Genomic DNA, 26,692 nt, shown 5'->3' on the forward strand with positions numbered 1-26,692 from the left:
TTTATTTTCATTGGAAAAGAGATTCTTGGTTCAAAAAAGCTGGTTATCATTTAGCATTGAGGATTAGGCATACCTTCCTAAGGAGAATGTTTACTCCACTGTTGCTACATTAAGGCAGGAACTGAGTATGTAGTTTTCTCCAGATGTCCCAGAGTTGGGCAAAATGTCTTGCATGCAGCAAGTGCTCAAAAATATTTGTTGAATGAATTAATGAATAAAAATGATTAAAAGGAACACTAATTAATGCCATTAATGCTTGCAAGTGACAAGCCAATTTATTGCCATATGTGTTGATTAGAGTTTGAGAACAAAGAGATTGAAAATTTATTGAGGTCTTCCCTTTCTTCTTCCTCTTCCACTCTTCTTCTTCTCCTTCTTTTCCTTCTCCTTTTTCCTCTTCTTCCTCCTCATTTTCTTCTTCTTTGTCTTCATCTTTTTTCTCTTCTTTGTCTTTATCTCCCCTTGCCCTCTGGTCCATCCTCTTTCTCCTCTTTCTTCTCCTTTTTAAAAAAATCTTAAAGTAAAGCAACTGTATAAATTATACTGCTCCACAATAGCAATATTTCTTCCTTAAAAACTAGACTTGCTTGTCTAGAATCACAGCTGCTTCTTCCCCATGGTAGAAGTAGATAAACATTAACATGCTTTTGGTCCTTGCCCACATTTTTTCCCTGGATCACTTATAAACCATTAGTCAACTATCACTCCTTCAATACAAATGATGGTTAACAACAAAGAAGAAAACCTTAAGTATTCAACAGTTCCTTTAGATCAGAAGTCACAAATTTTTTGTCCCTGGGCCATGCTGTATATTTTGCCTTTGTGTGGTTTTCTTCTTATATTTGATTTGGTTTTCAGTGCACTTTAAAAGAAATATAATTTTGTAATTATTATGCTAAATTGCACCTCATGCAATTTAACATTTACTGTTTTATACCTCATACATATTTTGTGTCATGTACTTAATAGTCTTTGAAGTTGTGATTACAGCTTTCAGTCATTACATTGTAGACATGTATTCCTGGATACACACCTATATAATGTCAATATTAAGGCTAGCATGTGCTATAGATGACTAGCTTCTCCACCCATGCTCTGGAGAGATGCTAGTAATAGAATTCCTACATGTCTTTCCTTACATTTATCTATAAGGTATGTGATGCTAGGACTGTATTTTAATTAAAAAACAAGCTCTTTGAGAGCAAGGATATGTTTTTATTACATTTTTACTCCAGAATATCTAGCACAGTGAATTTTGTATAGTGGAAGAAAACAAATGTTTGCTGTCTTCCTTGAAACTTAAGTACCACAGACAAACATGATCATTGCATTGTAGATTCTGAATTAGAAATTTAAATATGAAACTTGGCTGAAGAGACTGCAGGAGATGTGTAATATCTTAGATAAACAAAATCCAATCAAGTGGCTGTATGTTACTCACATAGCAATTATATTATTGAGCTCCCACTATGATGAAGATTTTATGGAGGAACTGGGAGTAGAGTGGCTAATAAAAGATCCATAAGTTTCTGCCCTTAAGGAACTTATATTTTATTAGAGGAAACAGGCAGTAAATATACATACATATATATGATATATATATATAAGTGCTATGATAATAATGCTATAAAGAAAAATACAGCAGAGTAGGGGGATAGAGAATGTTGGATACTGTTTTAAAATTGTTATTAAGAAAGATTTTATGGGTAAAGTGACATTTGTGAGGAGTTTTAAGGTAGTGATGAAAAAAGCCATATCTGGGGGAAGGTCATTCCAGGCAAAGGGAATAGCATGGGACAAGGAGGATTCTTGCTGTGCTCAAGGAACAGAAAGGAGTTCTGTCTGAAGTGGATGGATAAAGGAAAAAATATTAGATGAGACCAAAGAGGACTGGGGTGCTCAAATGTGTAAGTGCTTGTAAGCCATCATAAGGATTTTCAGTTTTGGAATTGGAAAGCCACTGGAAAATTTTGAGCAGAGATGTGACAAGAATCTGACTTACATATTAGAAGGATTACTCTGCCATGAGAATGGAATATACATGAGGTGTGGAGCAAAGGCTGAAGCAGAGAGACCAGTTATTATTGCAATATTACTCAATAGAGAATTGATGATAGTAGTAGTGGAGGTGGGGAGATGTGGTTGTATTCTAGATATTATTTGAAGGAGAATCTGCTGTCTTAGATAAGACTAGATGTCTTACCTGAAAATAAGAAAGAAGTCAAGGAGAACCCTGAGGTTTGTGGAGCGACTCAAGACGGTTGCCATTTCCTGAGATAGTGGAGACTGTGTGGATGCAGGACTTTGAGAAGAGCAAGTTTTGGGGGGTAGATCAGGAGTTTATTTTTGGATACAGTAAGGTACCTATGTGAGGTACTTATTAGACATCTACATGATGATTTGCATCTATGACTCTGATGGTCAGAAGAGAGACCCTGACTGGAGTTATAAATTTGGATGTAATTCTCAAATATATGATATAAATGAGATGTGATTACAAATGGTGTGAATGGAGAAGAAAAAAGACCAAAGAATGAGCTCTGAGTTAAGCTAACATTTAAAGTGAGATGAGAAAAAACAAGCAAAGACCGAGAAAGAGCCACAATGGCACTCTTTCATGAAAGAGAGAATTAACTCTCAGTTACTATTAACAGGTAAATTAAGATATGATTGAAAATTAACCTCAGAATTTAGCAAAGTTTTAGTAGAGTGGGGAAAGATGAGTACTGATTGGAGTGGGACCAGAGAATGAGAGTGAAGAAATTGGAAAAAGCAAGTACAGCCAACTCTCATGATTGAAAAATTTGAATTGTGATACTTAAGACTAATCCATGGATTAGTATTCCACATATGTTTGGAATTGCCTCTAGGAGAATACAGTCAGTTTTTTAATGAGAAATTGTTTAGATTATATCCACCGTGAAATGGAACATCAGTCAAGTTGATGGAAAAAGAGCCATGGTAGTAGAGAAAAAAGTGCTTGAGTCTTGATTTCAAATAGTCTTGGAGGAGGATACCACCTATGTGACTTTAGAAGTTAATTCACATTTCTGAATTTATTTCATTCAGCTCTATTATGGGGTACATTGCTTAGTATAGCACCCAGAATGTAGTTGGCACTTAAATAGCAGTTATTGTATTTTTTTCATTTTCCTAACAAAATTACCTTTCTTCAATTATTCCTTTTTTTTTTAAAATGGTATCTTACCTATGACATTCCTCCATTGATTAAGCTAGTTAGCAAAGTTTTAAAAATTGCTTAACTGAGCTCCATTCATCAGTTATATAGCAAGCTAGAGCATCAGTGAAAGGAAGAAAGTTGTCTCTTCTTCCTAATTCTGCATATCAGGTTGCTAGTGAAACAAGCTATCTTCTATTGCTTAGTGATTCAGCTTTCACTTCTCTAAGATGCTTGAAACTTGCATACGGTTAGGGTCATTGTATGTCACAGTTTCTTTTTCTTTCTTCCTTTCCCTCCCTCCCTCCCTCCCCCCCCCTTTAAAAGCAACATTTTGAAGGATGCTACTGATGTAATATTTATTATTAAATTTTAGCTTTTATATTCTGCTTTTTCTTTTTCTCCTCATATTAAGAAGAAAGAGCTGGAATACATTTCAAGCTAAAGAGAAAATTCAAGCTGGGCTGTCTTTTTCTTTCAAGAAAATTAACAGAGTACCAATGAAGCCCTTTATCTACTGAGTGCAGTCTTCATTAATTAATCCTTTTTATCTGTGACAGTTAAAGGTAAATCTAGAATATTTGGCCTCCTAGAAATGATTTCTAGTTTTACTCTTACTAGCTAAAATATATTCTTTCAGCCATATGTTATCTTTTTTCCACCATGTATAAATTAAATCAAATTGTATTGGGCTATTTCTTTCCTTGCGTTGACATTAAAAAAAGACAGGCATTTAGATAAATACTTTTTCATATTATTAACTTAATATTTTTGAGAGTGACAGAAAGAAATGGAGTATCTTTCCGTTACTCCTCATTTTCATAATAGTGGAAGGTGGAATTCATATGGCATTATAAGTAGAAATTTTCTGCATCACTAGGAACATGGCTTAAAGTATAATGCCTCCTGGACAAGTCAGAAGAGCATTCTAATAAGAAACAATTCTCGTCATATACCATGCACTATCTGCACAATTTCTCTCCCATTTCACTAAATAAGCTTTCCACAAAAAAGGAATACTGGTGTTTAGTTCATCTGTTCCCCCTACCTATTCCTCATCTCATACCATGTATATATTCTGACCATTTGCTTTAGAAATAATTTATTGAACCTTTCAAACCAAACATGGAGAAACAAGATAGACTCTTGAGAACATAGAATTTAATGTTTTAACTATTTTTTGCTTAGGCATCAGCTGCTTTTTAATGCTAATATATTTTTTTTCATGTAGGGCTGTGCTGTTAGACTATAACCTGCCAAGAACCACTAATGGGAAAATATTCTAGTTACCTGATACTTCCCCATTTATAGTCACTTTTAACAAAAAGTGACAAGCATGTCACATTCCATCAGGTTACATCAGGTTGTGTCTCAAGAAAACAGAGAACGTAAGATAAGCCAGTTCAAAACAACATCCTTCATCTAGAAACACAAAAAAAGGAAATATCAACCACTTAGGATTCAAGAAAGAAAATTATAATGTATCTATAGATCAAATACACTTCTCTGTGTTAATACCACTTAAATTTTAAATGACTATTGGCTAACAACTATAATTATCTTTCCATTTGTGTGTAGTAAAGTGATTCTATTTCTATTTCTTAAAGTATTTATTTGCTTAATATAATGTATTTAGGCAGCTCTATTAAAAACATAAAATTAATTATGATGGTGGTTCCCTGGTTTTGAGGGAACATGCTCTCTGGTGGATTATCTAGAACTGTGTTGTCCAATATAGTAGCCACAAGTCACATGTGAATATTAAATATTAATTAAGTTAACTTCAGTTTCTCAGTCTCATTAGTTACAATACAAGTGCTCAATAGTCAGGTGTAGTTTGTTGGTTTCTATACTGGACAGCACAGACATAGAACATTTTCAGCATCACAGTGTCTTACTGCACAGTGCTAATCTATACTGTACAGGTAAATTGTATTCCCATTATGTCTCTAATTGCCCCTAAACATTGAAACTGTATATAAAGTACTCCAAAAAGTGGTTTCAGGGTAAAATACACATTATAGTCAAATACTTGTAGCATATATATATATATATATATATATATATATATAAAATTTACTTTGGAAAGATTTTAGGTTTTTTAGAAAAGTTGCAAGTGTACCCCCTCACCTAGATACCTAGATTTAGCTTCTCTTGATGTTATCTTACATTACTGTGGTACATTTGTCAAAATTAGGAAATAAACACTGTTAAATTACTATTAACTAAACTGTAGACAATTCAGATTTCACCAGTTTTCCAATTAACACCATTTTTCTGTTTTAGCATGCAATGCAGGATACCACACTGCATTTAATTGTCATGTCTTCTTAGTCTTCTATGGTCTGTGATGGTTTTTCTGTCTTTGCTTGTTTGTTATGAGCTTGACAGTTTGAGGAATACTGGCAAGGCATTTTGTAGAATGTTTCCCAATTTGAGTTTGTCTCATATTTTTCTCATCATTAACTGGGGTTATGAATTATTAGAGGTGAAGTGACTTTCATATTACCTGACATGAGGGGTACATGATAGCCACATGAGATTATTTAATCTTGATCACTTGGGTAAGGTAGTATTTCCCAGGTTTCACCAGTAGCATAAAGTTACTAATTCTCCCTTTTCATAACCCCTCCATTTTTCACACTTGGAAAACAAGTCATTCAGTTTAGCCCACACTCAGGGTGCAGGAGAATTAATCTCCAACTCCTACAGGGGGAAAATATCTGCATATTTTTTGGAACTCTTCCATAAGGAAGATGCCTATCTATCTATCTATCTATAATTCAATACTACTATTATTTATTTTATTGATAAACTTATAGCAGATTTGGCCATTGGGAACTCTTTTAGGGTCACTTTTGTTCCTCTTTCACAAGCCCCCATCCTTTTATTTTTTTTGTGCTCTTTGCTTTCTAGTACTACAGGATGCTTCAAGTTTATTTTGTATTTCCCTACCCTTGTTCTAGAATCAACCATTTATCCGAGAAACTTTGAACACTTTTACTGAAACATGCTATTTAGAAACTAAATCTGGGTTCTGTGTATGCTCATTACTATCAAGTGTCATTGCTTCTAGGCTCTCTCAGCGGATAGAGATTTGTAGTATGTGTATGTCAACAAACCTGTGTATAAAAACATATCTGTGCTTGTTTCTGATCTATCCATCTATTGTCTATCTATCTATCCATCTATCTATCTATATATTAAGCTAAATGAAAATTCGTAGTGATACCTCCAAATCTAATCCAGTACTAAAGAGTTCATTCTTCCTTCTATTCATGCTTTTCTATAACTTCCTTCTTTGACAGTAGATCTAGTATCCATTTATTTAATTTTTTGTAGCCAATGTGTATGTAAAACAGTTTCATAATTGTTAACCCATACCCCATTCTTGTGGCTTTTTATTTATTTCTTCACTTGGGATTTATTTAATACAATACATAAAGCAGTTTGTTTCAGCTGGATTGACTAATATTTTCCCATCAATTTATTTTTATTGAAATACATTTGACATGTAATATCGTGTAAATGTAAGGTATACAGCATGTTATTTTGATACATTTATGTAATCTATTATTGCCATTGTAGCAATAATTAGCATCTCTATCACTGTTACATAGTTATCTTTTCACTTTAGTGGTTGGAATAATTAAGTTCTAGTCTTTTAGCAAGTTTGATGATTATAATACAATATTGTTTTGTTTGTTCACTGTACTGTGCATAGATATCTAGGACTTATTTACTACCCATTGCAAGTTTGTACTCTTTACACCATCTATCCTATACCCATTTCCCATCCCCTGGTAACCACCATTTTACTTTCTGTTTTTTACGAGTTTGGCTTTTTTAGATTCTACATGTGGGTAAGATCATACAGTACTTGTCATTCTCTGTCTGGCTTATCTCAGTCAGCATACTGTGCTGAAAGTCCATCCATGCTGTGGCAAATGGCAAAATGTCCTTCTTTTTCATGGCTGAATTTTATGTGTGTGTGTGTGTGTGTGTGTGTGTGTGTGAGTGAAACTTCTTTATCCATTCATCCATCCATAAATGGACACTGAGGTTGTTCCTATATCTTGACTATTGTGAATAATGCTTCAATAAACATGAGAGTGTTCTTATTTCCTTTGGGTATATACCCAGAAGTGGAATTGTTGGATCATCTGGTATTTCTATCTTTAGTTTTTTGAGGAAACTTCATATAGTTTTCCATAGCTGTTGAACCAATTTACATTATCTCCAATAGTGTACAAGGGTTCCCTTTTCTCCACATCTTCACCAACACTTATCTCTTGTCTTCTTGATGATAGTCATTCTAACAGGTGTGAGATGATATCTCATTGTGGTTTTGATTTGCATTTCTCTAATGAATAGTGATGTCAAGCATCTTTTCATATACCTGTTGCTCTTTCATATATCATCTTTGGAAAAATGTCTGTTCAGGTCCTTTGCCCATTTTTTAATCAGATTTTTTTTTGTTATTGAGTTGTATGAGTTCTTTATATATTTTAGATATTAAGCCCTTATCTAATACATGGTTTGCAGAAATTTTCTCCCATTCTGTAGGTTGTCTTTTCACTTTGTTAATCGTTTCTTTTGCTGTGCAGAAGCTTTTAAGTTTGCTAATATTTTTCTGGGAATTTTTACGTCTATATTCATCAGGGATATTGGCCTATAGTTTTCTTTTCTTGGACTGTCTTTATCTGGCTTAGGTATCAGGGTAATACTGGCCCTGCAGAATGAGTTTGGGAGTGTTCCCTCCTCTTCACGTTTTTGGAAGAGTTGAGAAGGATTGTTAGAATTCTTCATTAAATGCTTGGTAGAATTCTCCAAAGAAGCTATCTGGTCCTGGGGTTTTCTGTTTTGAGAGGTTTTGATTAATGATTAAATCACTTTACTCTTTATTACTCTGTTCAGATTTTCTGTTTCTTCCTGATTCAGTCTTGGTTGGTTGTGTGGTTTTTAAAATGTATTAATTTCTCTCAATTACCTAATTTGTTGGCATATAATTGTTCATAGTAGTCCTTTATGATCCTATGTGTTTCTGTAGTATCGATTGTAATGTCTCCTCTTTTGTTGCTAATTTTATTTATTTGCATCTTTTTTTCTTATTTAGTCTAGCTAGAAGTTTATCAATTTTGTTTATCTTTTTAAAACAAAAATTTTAGTTTTATTGATTCTGTTGTCTTACTGGTCTGTATTTCATTTATATCTGCTTTTTATTATTTCTTCATTTATTTCTGATCTTTATTATTATTATTTTTTGGCTAACTCTGGACTTAACTTGTTCTTCTCTTTTTAGTTTCTAATTTACTCCTGTAGTGTCTGGAGGTGTAAATTATGTTGTTTATCTGAGATCTTAATATCTTAATGTATACACTTATTGGTATAAATTTTCCTCTCAGAACTACTTTTTTGCATCCCATAAGTTAAAGTTGTATTTCCATTTGTTTTGAGGTAATTTTTTATTTTCCTTTTGATTTCTTCTTTGACTCATTGGTTGTTCAGAAGTGTGTTATTTAGTTTTCACGTACTTGTAGATTTTCCAGATTTCCTCTTGTTGTTGATTTCTTGTTCATATCATTGTGGTAATTGACTAAATTTCTGATTAAATTATTATACATAGCTTCTGAAATTAGCTGAAAGTAAGTCTGACAGGACTTGTACATATAGCTGGCCAAAGTGCTTATGTTTACAAAGGACATCAAGAAAAGACAAAAAGAAAAAGAGAGGGAAAGGGAGAGAGAGAATGAGAGACTATAATCAAGGATGTATGTAGAAGGATTTTACAGACCTGTAAGCATAATGTTAGGAAGGCTAAAGTCCAAAATAAAAACACATCCATCAAAAATACTTAGGACAAACTCATAAAATTATAAATCTGTATTCAGAGCAAGAGGTACAAAGGCTTTAGGACTGACAAAAAATATAAATGGATGGTGGAGATAAAGCAAAGCATTCGTTTTCTTTCTCTCTTTTCTGCTGAGATCAGCAAGAAAGAACAAAGTATTGGTTAAGTGAAGTAGAAGCTAAGGTTTGGTAAAGTAATTAGAGACTGCCATCTAGTTCACAGCCTAGGATATGGAGATCTTTCAAGTGAGGTCACTAGACTGTTGCTGATGACTTTGTAAGAACTGTGGAGAATAGCATACATACCAAACATTGGTGACAGGCTAATCATTTGTCAGTGTTCGAAAACATGAAGGGATTAAGTGGGTTTCATAATTTAAAGGCTTCTGAATGTGATGTCAATCTTGTGGATATATCTAGAATGTAGTATGTGGTTGATGTATATAAATTTTAGTTAAGGAGTAATAACTGTTTTTCTAGGCTCAGTTAGAAAAAAATTGAAAATGTCCAGGTAGAGATTTCATAACCACTTTTGAGGTTGTAGAGAGGATTCATATGTTAAATAAACACTGGAATAGAAGACATCTGAATTTCCTTGCAATAGTGTATTCCAGAGAAAATCAAGAAGACTTTACGTTTATTAAATAACATGCCTAAGATTGGTAGAAAGTGCAATAAAGTTGTAAGTTACTTACTGATATAAGGAAAATAATTATTTTGGAATTGAGGTACTGTATTATTTTTACTTATGAAATTATTGCTAACATTTTTATATTTGCTTATGGACTCCTTGATTTTTATATTGCCCTAAGCAGTTTTACTTAACTTTGACATTTGTTTATATGTTTAATGTCTAAGGCATCAAACCCATTGTATTTAAAAATCATATTCAAGAAACTAAATATTTCTTCAATGTTTCTTTAAATGTTCAGTCTTACTAATAATTTCACATTAAAATCTCTATAATTTTTTTTTGCTTTTGTACATACAGTTACAAATGTGGCTCTAAGACAATGTTTCGTTAACTAAGTTTCTTATTAGTAGTTAATTTACATCTTAGTATGTTATACTTTAGTATGTTATACTTTAAGTTTTATTAAAATTTTCCATAGTTTAACAAATTCAATATGGCTTCAGGCCTAATAAATCATGGCTGACTTCTCTAAGTGGTCTCTATCAGTGTCACTTTGCTGACTTTCTTCTTTTTTGTTGCAGTTGTTTTGAAGGATTACCCACGTAGTGTTATTAATCTATCCCTTCCTTCCTCAGAGAAAGATAATCTTTATCTATATCTGACTTTATCTATCTGGTATAAATTATATCAGAAAAAAAATTGAATGATAATTTCAGTAGTCGTGGAAGAAAAAAGTTAGAAACTTTTTTAAAAAAACACCCCAAAATAAAAGGAAACATACCATGAATTGAACTTTGTAAGCAAAAGCTTAGACAGTTATATTTTTAGTACTTTTAAGTCATGACTGTGTACCAATGTATTAGAACTTTTCGTCATTGTTGCCAGTGAGATATGTCTTCTTCTCCCTTTTGTTCCAAGTAGATATATAGGTTCTCATGACTGCTTTCCTTACGAGTTTTTAATGGTCGGAAAACACAGGCTACTAAATAGCATGGATTTTTCTGAATTTTCTAAAATCTAGTGTAACTGGCTTATTCAATGTGCCGTGCTTGGTATGGAAAAAATGAACAACTTTAGTTGGGCTCCCATTACTCCTTCAGTCCCTCTCCAGAGACTCATTCTTTCTTCCCTATTGCATAAAAGCTTTGGAATCCTAAGGATTTCTCATGACTTTGAGATAATATAAAGAAAAGTTTGAAATAATAAAAGTCTAGTCCAGCATATTATAACTACAGCCTGTACATTATAATTTCAAATTCTGAAAACTTAATCAAATAAATCTTTCTTCTCTCTCTCAACCCAGGCTTGATGTAGTCTTAGAAGCCTTCAGTGAAGTTTGGGAGGCAGGATCAGCTTTCTCCTTCTTAATTCCACTTCATCTGTATGAGCTAAGTCCTGCATTTGGACATTCTAATGGGGCATAATGGGGAAGAAAGGAGGAGTGGCACTGGTACTCTTATAATATGATATTTATGGCAGAAGCATAATTCTTGGCCTCTTTTCTTGGTTCTTTGGTGTATTAGTTACCTAAACAGATGGGCATTTATTTGTTTCAGGAAATAAGAAGTCTGAAGGTAGGTAGTTTAGAAGATTAAAAAAAGCCAGTTCAGTGATACCATTAAAAATTCAGGTTCTCCTTATCGTTCTACTTCTCCATCCTTATGTGTTGACCTGTATTTTCATACCTGTTTCCTCCTAGCAGCAAGACATTTTGTACTTCAAGATTTGCATCTATATTACAGATAAATATGAAAGGAAACTACAGAAAGCCATGGAGACATATTATTTTAGTTTATTCCTGTGTTAGTGACAAGAAAAGGGGATATTTTATGAACTTTGTGATACGATTTTTTAAAATAAACATTTAATTGTAGGACAATTTCAGATTTAAAGAAAAATTGCAAAGATAGCAATTATATAGAAAACTCTATATACTTCACGCTCAGTTCCCTTACTATTAGCTTATTAAATTAGTATGCTACATTTGTTATAATGAATGAAGCAACATGGATACATTATTATTAACTAAAGCCCATATTTTATTCAACTTTCCTTAGTTTTTACCCAGTGTCTTTTTGTTGTTGTTGTTGTTGCTAGAGTCCATTCTGCACACTGTATTACATTTAGTTGTCATGTCTCTAGGCTCCTCTGACCTGGGCAGTTTCTCAGACTTTCCTTGTTTTTGATGACCTTGAAAGTGTTGAGGTGTATTAGTCATGTGTTTTGTAAATGCCCCTCAATTGGGATTTGTCTGGTGGTTTTCTCATGATTAGGTTGTGGTTAGGTGTTTTGGGGAAGAAGCTCACATAGGTAAAGTGCCATTCTCTTTAGAGCATATCAAGGGTACATTTTATAAACATGATTTGTGACTGTTGATGTTGACCCATCACCTGGCTGAAGTAGAATTTTTCAAGTTTCTTCACTGTAAAGTTATTTTTCTCTTTTCATACTGTAATCTTTGAAAGGATGTCATTATGTGTAGGTCTTACTTAAAGCGTGGGAGTTATGCTCCTCCTCTTTAAGAGTGGAGCGTCTGCACAAATTAACTGTAATTTTTCTGCATGGGAGCTTCGTCTCTCCTCCCATATTTATTCATCTCTTCAGTCACTTATTTTTATCAGTATGGATTCTACATTTATTTTATTCTTTGGATGATCATCTAATGCTACTTTGTTGCTCAGATTATTCCAGTTTTGGTCATTAAAAGTTTTTTAGTTGACTCCTGTTTCTCTTTGATATACCACTATCATTGTGTATTTTATTATTGTGTTTTGAGCACTTTTTTACTTTCTGTAACTACAGTATGCTCCAGGAAATTTGGCATATTTCATGCCAAGTCTTAGAATCAGCCTTTTCTCCAAGGGCCATAATTCCTTTTGTTGGAGCATGGTATAAGAAACCAAGTTTTGTGATCCTCCAGTGATGGGTCTGGAAGTAAGGACAGGAAGAAGATGAATTCTTTAACAATTTCAAAGAAAATCAAGAAGGAAAATAACCTTCTCTTACTTAGAGGGCATTCAAGTTTCTACTTACAGGCAAAGTAGAAGTGGTGGTAATAGGCATAGGAACATAATATTGGCATAGGAACATAATATTAATCCCCAAAGTACTTAAAAATTATTCCAAATTTTTTTGACATCTCTGAAAATTTATCAAAAGTAAGCCTACTCGTAATTGATAGCATCATTTCTTAAAATGACATCTCCTTGCCCACTCCTCAGTATCTTTCCTATCTTACAGATTCACTGAAGTCTCTCTAAGCTTTACTACCAAATTAACAACTAATGACATACAAAACAAAACAAACAAAACAATAATCCTCCATCTCTCCTAAAAACAGATTTAAGGCTCTTTCCCCCCACTATTTCTCCACTTTTGTTCTGTTTATAGTTTTTCATTTATTTTTTAGTATAGGGATATACTTCTACCCATATCTTTGAAAAATCCTACGTCCCAGCTTAGAGGGTTGTATACCTTTATGCTTTCTGTTGATTCTAAATCACACAAGCCCGTAACTAGACTGGCTGGCCAAGAACCTCCCTTGAATGATGGAAGAGTGCAGTGAAGTCAGGAGACAAAAACAAAATTATTTTTAGGAGCTGGCAGTGGAGGGTAGGAAGAATAGATTGCAGATGTGTAATTTAATAAAGTTTGTTTTGCCCCATCATAACTTAAAGTTTGAGAAGTTGCTGTTTCTTAGGTTACATCTGTGACTTGATACACAACTTCTTTAGCTCAAAAATGATATCAAGTGAACTGTTAACTAAAGAACAATGATGAAAAAATGTACTTAATTAGCGCCCACAGTGCCTGAAGAGTACAGTACCTAAAATTGCCACTAATAATTAGTCAAGATGCAAATACTCAGTTTCAGTGTTTACTAATGTGATCTACTGCACTTTGTTTAGATATTGATAATGACATAATTAAATGAAAAGCTGGCTCACTTTTGTTACATTATAGAAAATAGCACTCCTCCTTTCTATAGTGGTGGTTGACAGCATGTTCATTGGGGGTGGAATATTGCTTATAAATCTAATTAAAATCCATTTGTTTTCTAATTTCTGTTACAGGGTTTCAGATTAAGCAAATTTAAGGGGCTGATATTTGAGTCATTATTTTTGAAGAGAAAGGTGGGGGGATGAAAAATAATTTTTAAGTGCCTATGATATTTTGAAAAATAAATTAATTTTAATAATACTACCTCTATTTTTATAGGCTTTCTTATAATGTCCCTTCATTACCCCTCTGGCTATTCATTTCTTGATATGCCTGTGTCTGTTGCAATGTTTCCTTTGGGACAACTGTGTCTTAATATTTTAGCAACTGCACAGCCATGTAATTATCTGTAAATAATTTAACATGTATTTCATTCATGTGGAAATGATCCAATTAGCCAAAGTGAGGAAAAATAAAAACTTCCAATGAAATGTTAAGCCACTCACAGTATGGCTTTATTTATTATATTATTATTTTAGTTCTTCAGTGTTAGCTAATTTAAAATATTTTCTATTTCAGATGGTCTGCTAAATTCCTCCAACTAATTTGAAGCTATTAATACTTATTTTCTCTTTCTTAAAGTGTTTGGCAGCAAAACAAATCTTTGCCTATAGTTGTTGTGGATTTGTACATAGGTTAGCTAAGACTGCTTTAACTGTAGCTAAGACTTTATCTTTAACAAGTTAATTGGCTCACCCCCATCCCCAGAGATATAGATTATATCATTCACCACGAATATAGATTTCCTCACACATCTACTTATCACTAGGGTAATGATAGGAGTGCGGCAGTGGCTCAGATAATTAAAAGCCATAGATTACCCAGTACTCCCTTCCACTAATATTAGTTGTGAAGATCTTAGAATTTATAGAAGGAGAGAAAAGAGATGATTTTGGAGACGTGTGTAGTCAAACTTATGCCTGCAGAGTCTGTGATGTAGATGTTCTGTCTATACATAGTTCAACATCAACTGAAGTTAAATGAACAGAGTCTTCCCTTTTGTTTGTTTTTTCCCCTATGATTTATAAATAAGTTTGATATCAATAGGTTAAATGAATTAAATTCAGTTCTGAAAACTAGCTTATCAATAAGATAAGCTAGTTTGTTTAAGAAAAAAGAAATAGAGTGCTTATTTCCAAGTTTTATTTATCCTAATTCAGTTGAGTCCCAAACACACCATCAAAACTAACATCAAGATAATCCATTCATTTAAAAGTGAGGTTGATTGCACAGCCTTGAACAAGAGCTCTGGCTCATTTATATACTTACTACAATGCTCAGCACTTTCTCTCATCATGAACGTGGTACTTGATGTACCAGCTAACAGTCTGACTTTACTACATGGTCTTTTAGGAAAGATTTTCTCCAGGTAAAATGTTTTTTAAATGTCTGTAAAATACTAAATAAGACCGAAAGATGAAAATGTGTAGGTTAAGTGATAGCAGATTGAAATTCATGATCATACCTTGCTGTCAGTATTGCAGGTCATGCTAATATCTTACCTAACACAGTAGATACATATGTATCTATGTGTAAATGATTTTTTCCAAATTAAAATTACCCAATGTTAAATTATTTTGCAAATTAAGTTGTAAAAATAAAATGTTTAATAAAACAGGGAGAAAATGGCAATACCATTGAAAATATATTGAGCTTTTGTGTCTCAAATGTAAACTTTCCTTCAATAGTTTTTTAAATAGAAAATTTTATTGAGATAATTGTAAACTAACATGCAGTTGTAAGGAATAATACCGAGATATCCCATTGTATTCTTCACCCATGGCCCCACAATGGTAAAATTTTGCAAAACTATAGTATAACATCTTACCAGGATTTTGACGTTGACACAATCTACTGATCTTACTCAGATTTTCCCACTTTTACCTGTACTTGTTTCTAAAATTGTGTGTGTACATTTAGTTCACATGTATAGATTTGTTTATCCATTACCGCAATTAAGATACTGAACAGTTTCATACCACAAGGATCCCTCAGGTAGCTCTTACCCTTTTATAATCACACCCTTCTTCTTTCCCTATAGCCCCACTATCTAACCTGTTGCCTAACTCCTGAAAACCACTACTCTGTTCTTCATTTCTGAAATTCTGTCATTTCAAAATGTTACAAAAATGGAATCATACAGCATGAAACCTTTTAAGATTAGCTTTTTTCACTCAGCATGATTTTCTGGAGCTTCTACAAAGTTGTTGCATGTATCAATATCGTTTCTTTCCATTGCTGAGGAGTATTACATGGTATGTGTATGGCACAGTTTATTTAACTATTCACGTGTTGTTTTCAAATTTACATGCTGAAGAATATCTGCTATTTCCAGTTTTGGGCCATACAGGTTTTGGCTATTCATGAATAATATTATGATTAAAGCTGCTGTTATGAATAAGAATTCTATATTAACTTACAGGTTTTGGGATGAATATGTTTTATTTCTCTGGGTTAAATACCCAACAGTATAATTGCTGGATTGTATGGTGATTATTTACTTTTATAAGGAACTGTGTAACTGTTTTCCAGAGAGGTTGTACCATTTTGCATTCCCACCATCAATGCAGGGATGTTCAATTTCTCTGAACCCTTCCTGTTTTCACTACTTTTTGATACTTTTATGATTTACTATTTTTTATGATAGGTATAGAGTGATAGCTCACTGTGGCTTTTATTTGCATTTTCTTAATATTGAATATATTTTCCTGTGTTTATTTGCCACCTGTATATCTTTTTCAGTGAACTGTCTCTTCATATATTTTTTTTTTTTACCCATTTTCCTATCAGGTTGTATTTTTACTGTTGAATTTTTAAAGTTTTTAATATATTTTAGATACTTGAACTTTGTTGGATATGCAGTTTGCAAGTATTTTCTCCCATTATTGTTGCTTGTCTTTTCATTCGCTTCACATGAGATTTTTTTTATTACTTATCTCCATGATATTTTATTTTTTATTTTTTTAAACATCTTTATTGGAATATAATTGCTTTACAATGGTGTGTTAGTTTCTGCTTTATAACAAATTGAATCAGTTATACATATATATATGTCCCCATATCTCGTCCCTGTTGCGTCTCCCTCCCTCCCACCCTCTCTATCCCACCCCTCTAGGTGGTCACAGAGCACCAAACTGATCTCCCTGTGCTATGTGGCTGCTTCCCACTAGCTATCTGTCTTATGTTTGGTAGTGTATATATGTCCATGCCACTCTCTCACTTTGTCCCAGCTTACCCTTCCCCCTCCCCGTATGCTCAAGTCCGTTCTCTAGTAGGTCTGCATCTTTATTCCCATCTTGCCCTTAGGTTCTTCATGACCATTTTTGTTTTTTCAGATTCCATGTATATGTGTTAGCATACAGTATTTGTTTTTCTCTTTCTGACTTACTTCACTCTGTATGACAGTCTCTAGGTCCATCCACCTCACTACAAATAACTCAATTTCATTCCTTTTTATGGCTGAGTAATATTCCATTGTATATATGTGCCACATCTTCTTTATCCATTCATCTGTTGATGGACACTTAGGTTGCTTCCATGTCCTGGCTATTGTAAATAGAGCTGCAGTGAACATTTGGGCACATGACTCTTTTTGAATTATGGTTTTCTCAGGGTATATGCCCAGTAGTGGGATTGTTGGGTCTTATGGTAGTTTTATTTTTAGTTTTTTAAGGAACCTCCATACTGTTCTCTGTAGTGGCTGTATCAATTTACATTCCCACCAACAGTGCAAGAGGGTTCCCTTTTCTCCACACCCTCTCCAGCATTTATTGTTCGTAGATTTTTTGATGATGGCCATTCTGACTCGTGTAAGATGATATCTCATTGTAGTTTTGATTTGCATTTCTCTAATGAGTAATGATGTTGAGCATTCTTTCATCACATGAGATTTTACAGAGTAAAAATTTTTAATTTTGGTGAGAATCAATTTATCAGTTTTTCCTTTAATTATCATGCTTTTTGTGTCAAACCTAAAAACTCTTTGACTAGCCCTAGATCCCAAAGATTTTCTCCTATGTTTTTTCTAAAGGTTTTATAGTTTTACATTTTACATTTAGATCCATAATCATTTTGAGTTAATTTTTGTATAAAGTATGAAGTTTAGATCAAAGTTCACAATTTTGCCTATGGATTTCTAATTTTTCTATCACCACTTGTTGAAAAGCCTATCTTTCCTTGATTGAATTGTGAAGCCTATCTTGCCTTGATTGAATTGTTTTAATATCTTTGTCAAAAATTAGTTGGGCATATCTACCTGGATCTATTTCTGTATTCTTTATTTTGTTCTATTGATCTATGTATCTGGCCCTCCACCAGTACCACACTATTTTGATTACTTTGGCTATATAGTAAGCCTTAATATCAAGTAGAATGATTCCTCCTTCTTCTTCTTTTGTTTATTTATTATTTTTTATTGATGTATAGTTGAATTACAATCTTGTGTTAATTACTGCTGTACAGCAAAATAACTCAGTTATACATACATACATACTTTTTCATATTCTTTTCTATTATGATTTATTGCAGGATATTGAATATAGTTCCCTGTGCTATATAGTAGGACCTTGTTTTTTATCCGTTTCTATATATACCAGTTTGTATCTGCTAATCCCAAGCTCCCAATACATCCCTCTCTCACCATCCACCCTTGACAATCACCAGTCTATTCTCTATGTCCATGTTTCTGTTTCTATTTCATAGATAGGTTCATTTGTGTCATATTTCAGATTCTACATATAAGTGATATCATATGGTATTTGTTTTTCTCTGACTTCCTTCATTTAGTATGATAATCTCTAGTTTCATCCATTTACTATAAATCCTCCTTCTTTGTCAAGATTATTTTAACTAGTCCAGGGCCTGTATCTTTCCATATACATTTTAGAACAAACTTGTCTACACCCACAAAAATATTTGCTGGAATTCTGGTAGAAATTTTATTAAACCTATAGATCAATTTGAGGAGCAAATACATTTTTCCTCTTTTGAGTATTCCAGTACATGAACATGAAATATTTCACTATTTATTTAAATCTTCTTTGATCTCTTTCATCAGCATTTTCTAATTTTCAAATTAAAGATCCTGTACATATTTTGTTAAGTGTATACCTAAGTATTTAATTTTCTTTGGAGTGATTGTAAATAGTGTTGTGTTGTTTTTTTGTTTTTTTTTGCGGTACGCGGGCCTCTCATTGTTGTGGCCTCTCCCGTTGTGGAGCACAGGCTCCGGACGCGCAGGCTCAGCGGCCATGGCTCACGGGCCCAGCCACTCCGCAGCATGTGGGATCTTCCCGGACTGGGGCACGAACCCATGTCCCCTGCATCGGCAGGCAGACTCTCAACCACTGCGCCACCAGGGAAGCCCTAGTGTTGTGTTTTTAATTTCAGTTCCTATGCATTAATTTTTAGTACACAGAAATGTAATTGATTTTTGTGTGTTTATCCTATGACATTGCTGAAGTCACTTATTAGGGTTAGGAATTTTTTTTGATTCTTGGTTTTTGGTAAATACCTTGAGGATTTTTTCTATGTAAACAATTATGTCATCTTCAGATAGAATAAGAAAAGCAAAGGCTTATGTTTCAGTTCTATACCTGTTGACTGTTGAGGCTTACTTTTTTCTTTTTTGAGGTCAAAGTTTTTAAAATTTTAATTTGTATTTGTATCAGGGGCTATTAAGGGACAAGAGAAGTGGTGGAAGCTTGATGTTTGGCTGGGGTGATGGGACTTAACACTCATGGCACAATCATAGAACAGTCCAGAAAGTGTTTAGTAGATAGCTGAAGAGTGAAAGCTTTTAGGTGAAATGGTCACTGAGTGTTGGAAGCAGTTTCAGAGAAAGTGGATGAAGTGACCTCACTTTGGAGTCCTTAAAAATAGCTGGACCTTCATCACTGAGGGTATCTCTTAGAGAGCCCTGCCTAAAGGCAGAGGGAGGAATAGATTCTTTTCAGTTCAACAAATACTTCGTAAGTGCCCCTTCATTGTCAGGCATGGGACAAGGCAAAGGCATCAAGGGGCTGTCAGTCCATGGGGGACACGGTGGCCAACAAGAGTTGCAACTCAGAGTAGATGTGCTCTGACCAGTTCTTGCATCCTTCTGTGACTCTGCTGCTTTCTGTAAATAGATGGCCACTGTCTAGCCCCCGGGGGTTGTAGTCTATATCAAAGTCAAGGATTCTGAGAGTAATGCTGTGCTGTCATGGAGAACCAAGACTAGGCTGGTTCTGTGGCCCCCAGAGTTGGGGGAGAGCTGGTGGCATGGCGGCTCTTTCTGGGAGTCAAGGTTGGGCAAGGAGTACTCATGGAGGGTCTGGGTCACCGTGTAGCAGGACTGCTGTTGGGTAGAGAATATTTAAGCTTTGTACAGGAAGATACACTGATTGACATTTGGGGCCTCTTCCTACTCTGAGACTTCGTGATTTCATAATAAAGTTTTAGGCAAGGTAGTATTCATTCATTTACTCATTCAACAAACTCAAAGGCCAGGTACTCTTCTAGGTACTGGAGAAAAAAGACAGACCAGGCTAGGTGTCTGCCCCTAAGGAACTGTACTCTTAAAAAATTTTTTTAAATTTAAATTGTGATAGAAAAAGCATAATATAAAATTTGCCATCTTAACCATTGTAAGAGTATTCAGTGGTGTTAAGTATATGCACATTGTTGTGCAACAGATCTCCAGAAATTTTTCGTCTTTTAAAACAGACTCTGTACACATTAAACACCAGCTCCCCATTTCCTCCTCCCCCCACCCCTGATAACCACTATTCTGTTTTCTGTTTCTGAATTTGACTACTTTTGATACCTCATATGAGTGGAATCACACAGTATTTGTCCTTTTGTGATTGGCTTATATCACTCAGCATAATGTCCTCAAGGTTCATCCATGTTATAGCATGTGACAGGATTTCATTCTTTTTTAAGGCTGAGTAGTATTCCATTTTTGGGTGTATACACCATATTTTGTTTATCCATTCATCCATTGATGGATGTTTGCTTCCACCTCTTGGCTATTGTGACTAGTACTGCTATGAACATGGGTCTGCAAATACCTCTTTGAGACCCTGCTTTCAGTTCTTTTGGATATATACCCAGAAGTGGATTTGCTGAATCATATGCTAATTCTAGTTTTAATTTTTCGAGGAAGCTCTTCACTGTTTTCTTATAGCAGTTGCACCATTTTACAATCCCACCAGTGGCACACAAGAGTTCCAATTTCTTTATATCCTCACCAACACTTGTTATTTTCTGTGTTTTGTTTTTATTTTTGATAGGAGCCCTTCTAACAGGTGTGAGGATTATATTGATACTCTCGTAGAGGACCAGGCATGTCAACAAATGAAACAGGTAAATCTGGAGCTGGGAGAGGACATGAGAGGGCGCCGTGGGGCACACAGAGGCAGGGGTCAGAGCTAATTAGTGATCCTGCTATCAGGAAAGGCTTCAATGAGGAGGTGCCCCTTGGTCTGAGAGCTGGAAGATGAGTGCAGATCACACCCCTCATGGCATGCCACTGATTTTCTGTGAGGCCTTGGCCAAGTCAGTTCATTTGTTTGAGGCTCCATTTCTCCATTTCTGACAAGACCGGCTGGGCCAGGCAGTGGAATGAGGAAGGCATAGAACTGTGAGACCTCCTTGTGACTCAGGTACTTTGACTGCTGGGTAAGGTCAAGGGTGTTTCCAGCCTAAGTCCCTCAGAACTACTGCCTTCAGGTCCCTTGCACAGAGGATTTTTCATGGCTGGCCAGTTCACTCCTACCTCCTCATGTGCACTGTGCATTCGCCACCTCGTCTGCCTTTGCTCCCAGTGGTTGCCACCCGTGGACAATGGCTGGTGGCTCCTGTCACCTCACCTGCAGGTGTGGGAAACTGTGGGATCTTGGCTTTCAGGGCTGGCTGCCAATTGTGGGTGGGGGACAGTTGTCCCACATGACAGAGAAAAACATCTGTGGCTGGAGAGAGAAGTGGGGTTTCTGTCTGAGTCACTGGAGCACAGGGAGGCTCACTTCTTTTTAAGCTGAGTCCCTCACATAAAGTTTAAATACATCTAACTTTACATAAGGAGACACAGCTCTAAGAAAAGTGTTTAATAAATAAATCCAAATCCAATTGGAAAATAAATGCTACATAAATATATTAAAAGGTTATTTTAAAAACTCAACAAAATGTTTCCATTACATTAAAAAGTTCAGGTTCCATGGACTTCCCTGGTGGCACAGTGGATAATACTCCGTGCTCCCAATGCAGGGGGCCTGGGTTCAATCCCTGGTCAAGGAACTAGATCCCACATGCATGCCATAACTAAGAGTTCGCATGCCGCAACTAAGGAGCCCATGTGCTGCAACTAAGGAGCCTGCCTGCCACAACTAAGACCTGGTGCAACCAAATAAATAAATATATATAAAAAATAAAGGTTCCACTGAAAGCAATAAATACCTAGGAATAAACCTGCCTAAGGACACAGAAGACCTATACTCAGAAAACTATAAGATATTGATGAAAGAAACCAATAAAAGCAAAAATAAACAAATGGAACCTAATTAAACTTAAAAGCTTTTGTGCTACACAGAATACCTTTGACAAAATGAAAAGACAACCTACTGAATGGGAGAAAATATTTGCAAATGACATGACCAGTAAGGGGTTAGTATCCAACATATAAAAACAGCCCATAAAACTCAACATCAAAGAGAAAAAACACCCCAGTTAAAAAAGTGGGCAGAAGAACTGAATAGACATTTTTTGCAAAGAGGAAATGCAGATGGCTAACAGGTACATAAAAACATGTTCAACATTGCTAATAATTAGAGAAATGCAAATCAAAACCACAATGAGATATCATCTCACACCTATGTCAGAATGGCTATCATCAAAAAGAACACAAATAACAAATGTTGATGAGGATGTGGAGAAAAGGGGACCCTTGTACACTGTTGGTAGAAATGTAAATTTGTGCAGCCACTGTGGAAAACAGTATGGAGGTTTCTCAAAAAACTCAAAATAGAACTACATATGACTTCGCGATTCCAGTCCTGGGTATATATCTGAAAGAAATGAAAACACTAATTTGAAAAGATACATGTACCTTAGCATTCATTAGCAGCATTATTTACAATTGCCAAGATATGGAAGCAACCTAAGCATCCATCAGTAGATGAATGGATAAAGAAGATGTGGCACACACACACACACACACACACACACACACACACACACACACATATATTCGTACACACATATATATATATTCACATAAACACATACACACACACAATGGAATACTACTCAGCCATAAAAAATAATCAAATTTTGTCAATTGCAGTAAATCTGAAATGGACTTGGAAGGCATTATGCTAAATGAAATAAGTCAGTGAAAGACAAACACTGTTTGATATTACTATATGTGGAATATAACGAATTAGTGAATAAAGCAAAAAAGCAGCAGACTTACAGATATGAAGGACAAACTAGTGGTTATCAGTGGGTAGTGAGAAGTGGGGGGAAGTATAGGGGTAGGGAAACAAAAAGGGTTATTGTTGGATTATGTGAAGTCGTGTGTGAAACTTTTGAAATCTGTGAAGCACTACAGAATTTAAAGAATCTTTCAATAAAAAAGAAAATAAAAAGCTAACAATCCACATAAAAATAAAAAATTAACAGAAAACAACAGTCTTGAGTGCTGGGCATGGGGTGTGGTGGGGGAGGTCTTCTTCTGTTTTGATGTTCTTTTCCCACAACATCTCATCCATAGCCTGGCCTGTATAAATTGATCATTAAATGAGGTAGTTTTACAGCAATAAAAACTACCTTGTTGAAGACAAAAAATTACTGTTCTAGATTTATCTTGAATTGTGACTAATATGATGAAAAAATTTTAAATGCTAAGTAATCAGAGACATTAAATATAGGTTTAACAATAAGAATTTGACAATTCATAGGCCAAAACTTAGTCAAGTACTGGTAATTTCATATGGTTCAACCATAATATTTTTTTTTCCAGTTTGGGTTGTCTGACACTTTTCTAAATTAAATTTTAAGGAAAGAGGAAATGTCACACATATGTGTATACCACTATCTGATTTTCTTATATTTCTGTGAGGTAACTCTATTATTGTAACCTAATCTTTGTTTCACTCCATTACTTACACAGTTCTTCACTTTTAATATAAACTGGGTGATAGAGTTATGTTTTAGTAGGGATATTTACAAGAGAATTCTAAAATACAAGATATTGATTTATTGTGGTTTTTAAACCAACTAAAATGGTTCTTTTGGTATATAACCTCTCTTTTTTTTTCTTGTTGAAATAAGAATACAAATATTTTAAAAATAATCATATTCTTATGAAAGAGTACATGGAAAAATTAGTTTTTCTTTAACCAGAAGTAAGTTATGCTAGAAAAATTGATGGATTTTCTTGAGAGCATTGCAAATGAGTTGTCAGGAGGTACATATTTAGATGAAATATATTTAGAATCTAGTAGCACCTTAGATACAAGATGATGACATCTTAACCATAGAATGAATTCAGATTGCTTAGATATGAGCAAGGGTATAAGGACTGAAAACCAGCACTAGAATCATAAGATAAAGATAATAATAATAACACCTTCCACATAAAGCACTTAACTTCATCAAAACACTTTCACTTGCATTATCCCCTTTGACTCTCAACAGTATATTTTTTAAAATAAAAATGCCATTTTTATGAAACTCATTTACAGTTCTTCTTAAACCTGACACTGTAAAAGCAAAACAAATTTACCTATGCATTTAATCATATCACAGTGGTTCATGAAAACAATAGACTTAATTCCAGCCATTTCTTCCTGTTTCTCCAGTTCTTCCTTTAATTATGTAGGCAATTTCCCCAGCCTTCTTTGTATTTAACCGATTTTACATGCTCCTGTTTTGGTCTATAATCTACAAGACATGTTTTTTTGTGTGGGGGGGTATATGAGATCTTTTCTATAACTCCTTTATTTCTACTGCTATATTTTCTACTTCCATTTCTTTTTTTACTTTTGTGAAAATTCATGGGAATTTGTAGTTCTCTGCTTTTCTTCTCCTTCATTAATTTCCTTAGATGTTTCCTCATTCCTCTCAACAAAAGCTGTTCTTTATAGGCATGGCTTGTAATTATATTTTCTGAAGCAAGCCACACTCTAACCTGGGATATTTTCAACTAATTTCAGTTTTTCACTGCTCCAGTCACTCTAAATACAAATGTTATTTTTTGTGGGAGCTCCATTTTACTGTTTTCCCTTCTTCTTAGTCTGCTCTTTTCCTATTCTCACTTAACTGTATCTTACTGAGCCAACATTGAAAGTCCACATTTTTCATTTTCAGTCTTCTGGGTCTGTGAGATTGGTTGGGCTCTATGTGTCTCCTGTTGATATCTTCTTGTTCTTGGGCAATCAGCATTATGTGTCCTTGCTTGTGCTACCCCTGGTGATGAAGTGTCATTACCCTGTCAGTATTCTGAACATGATATTCTGTGGACTTCCTCAACCACATTTTTAGCAAGTACTTGGCTGTCCATTGCATCAGTTAATAAAACTATTCTTTACCTCTAAATCAAGTCTTTTAGCAGGTATTTAACCCAACAGGGTTAAGTTAATGTTGTCTCATTTCCAGTTATATTTCTTTTTCTCTCAACCCTTCTTTTTCTCTCTCTCATCTAAATCCCAAACAAATCTGCCTCTTCTCCTGAGGCTTTTACTATTTCACAATATCTTTTAACCATGTCACTGTGTCCCCTGCTTTTGCTGCTTGTTTCAGACTTTATTCATTAAACATCTTAGTTCTTTGGATTTATCAAAAATATTCTTAGCTGTTCTAGTTTTTTTTTTTTTTCTACTTCACATGCTTTCACTGTAAATCGAAATGCTCTGACAATGTGTAACTGTTAACAAAATTTCTTGCTCCTGGGAAATTGAACTAGGTTAAATATATCCCTTGAGTTCACCCATTAGGTCCCCACCATGTATTTCTTTCCTCTGTAGATATTATAATTCCTTGTATATATAATCCCCACCATATTTTTCATACACAATTATTGTGTCCTTTAAAAGTGCTTATTTTTTTATCCTTTTACCCCACTTACTTTTAATTTTCCTCTGCCAAGGTCAGTGGAGGTTTCCTAATAACCCAATACAATGAATTATAGTCAGTACATATCTTGACCTCTGGGCCCTCTTTGCTCTCTTTGAAATAATTGCTACCTTTCCTTTTTGATACTTCCCACTTCTCTGATCATTATTTCCTATTCCCTTTTGTTAGATTGCTTTTCTCAATGGGTCTCATAAGTGTTAATATTGATTGTGACTTTCTTCTTTTTTCTTTCTTGTTCTTCTGTTCTTTTCACTTTATAATCCTTGGACAATGGTTTTAATAACACCTATAGACTGACACTTTCAAAATCTTGATCTCAACCAGCCATACATTTCTCTCCCAAATATTTATAGGTAGATATCTATATATCTCTACACAGTTTTCAAGCTCCAAATTTTTAACACAGTTGAAACTGAACTCCTCTCTCTCTTTCTCTAAACCCTTTTTTCCTCTTTGTACCTTATCTTGGTGAATGCCAGTTTATCAGCCCATTTATTCCAGGTCATATTTTTTTTTTTGCTTTTCTCTTACATTTATGTATAATAAACGATACTTGACAGTTTTTGTTTATTCTACATTATAAAAATCTCTTTTAAAATGTTTCTTCCTCTTCCTCTTCATGGTTAGTTAGTTCAAACTTTTATCAGTTCCCTCATGGACTATTGAGATATCCTCTTTACTGATTTCCCTGAACCCTATTATGCCCCCCTAATCCATTGTTCATTTCCTGTTTTACAGCAATTCACTAGCTCCTCATTGCTGTGTTAACGAGTTCCCAAGACAATTCTTACACATCCAGTTGCAACAAGGTCTACTTAGACTTGTGTTTAAAACTGATTATAAAATGTTGCTACTCAAACTAAGCTCCACTTCCAACAGTACTGATGACATCTGAGAACTTGTTCAGAACACAGACT

This window comes from Delphinus delphis, chromosome 2, assembly GCF_949987515.2.
Source record: "Delphinus delphis chromosome 2, mDelDel1.2, whole genome shotgun sequence".
Lineage (NCBI taxonomy): Eukaryota > Metazoa > Chordata > Mammalia > Artiodactyla > Delphinidae > Delphinus > Delphinus delphis.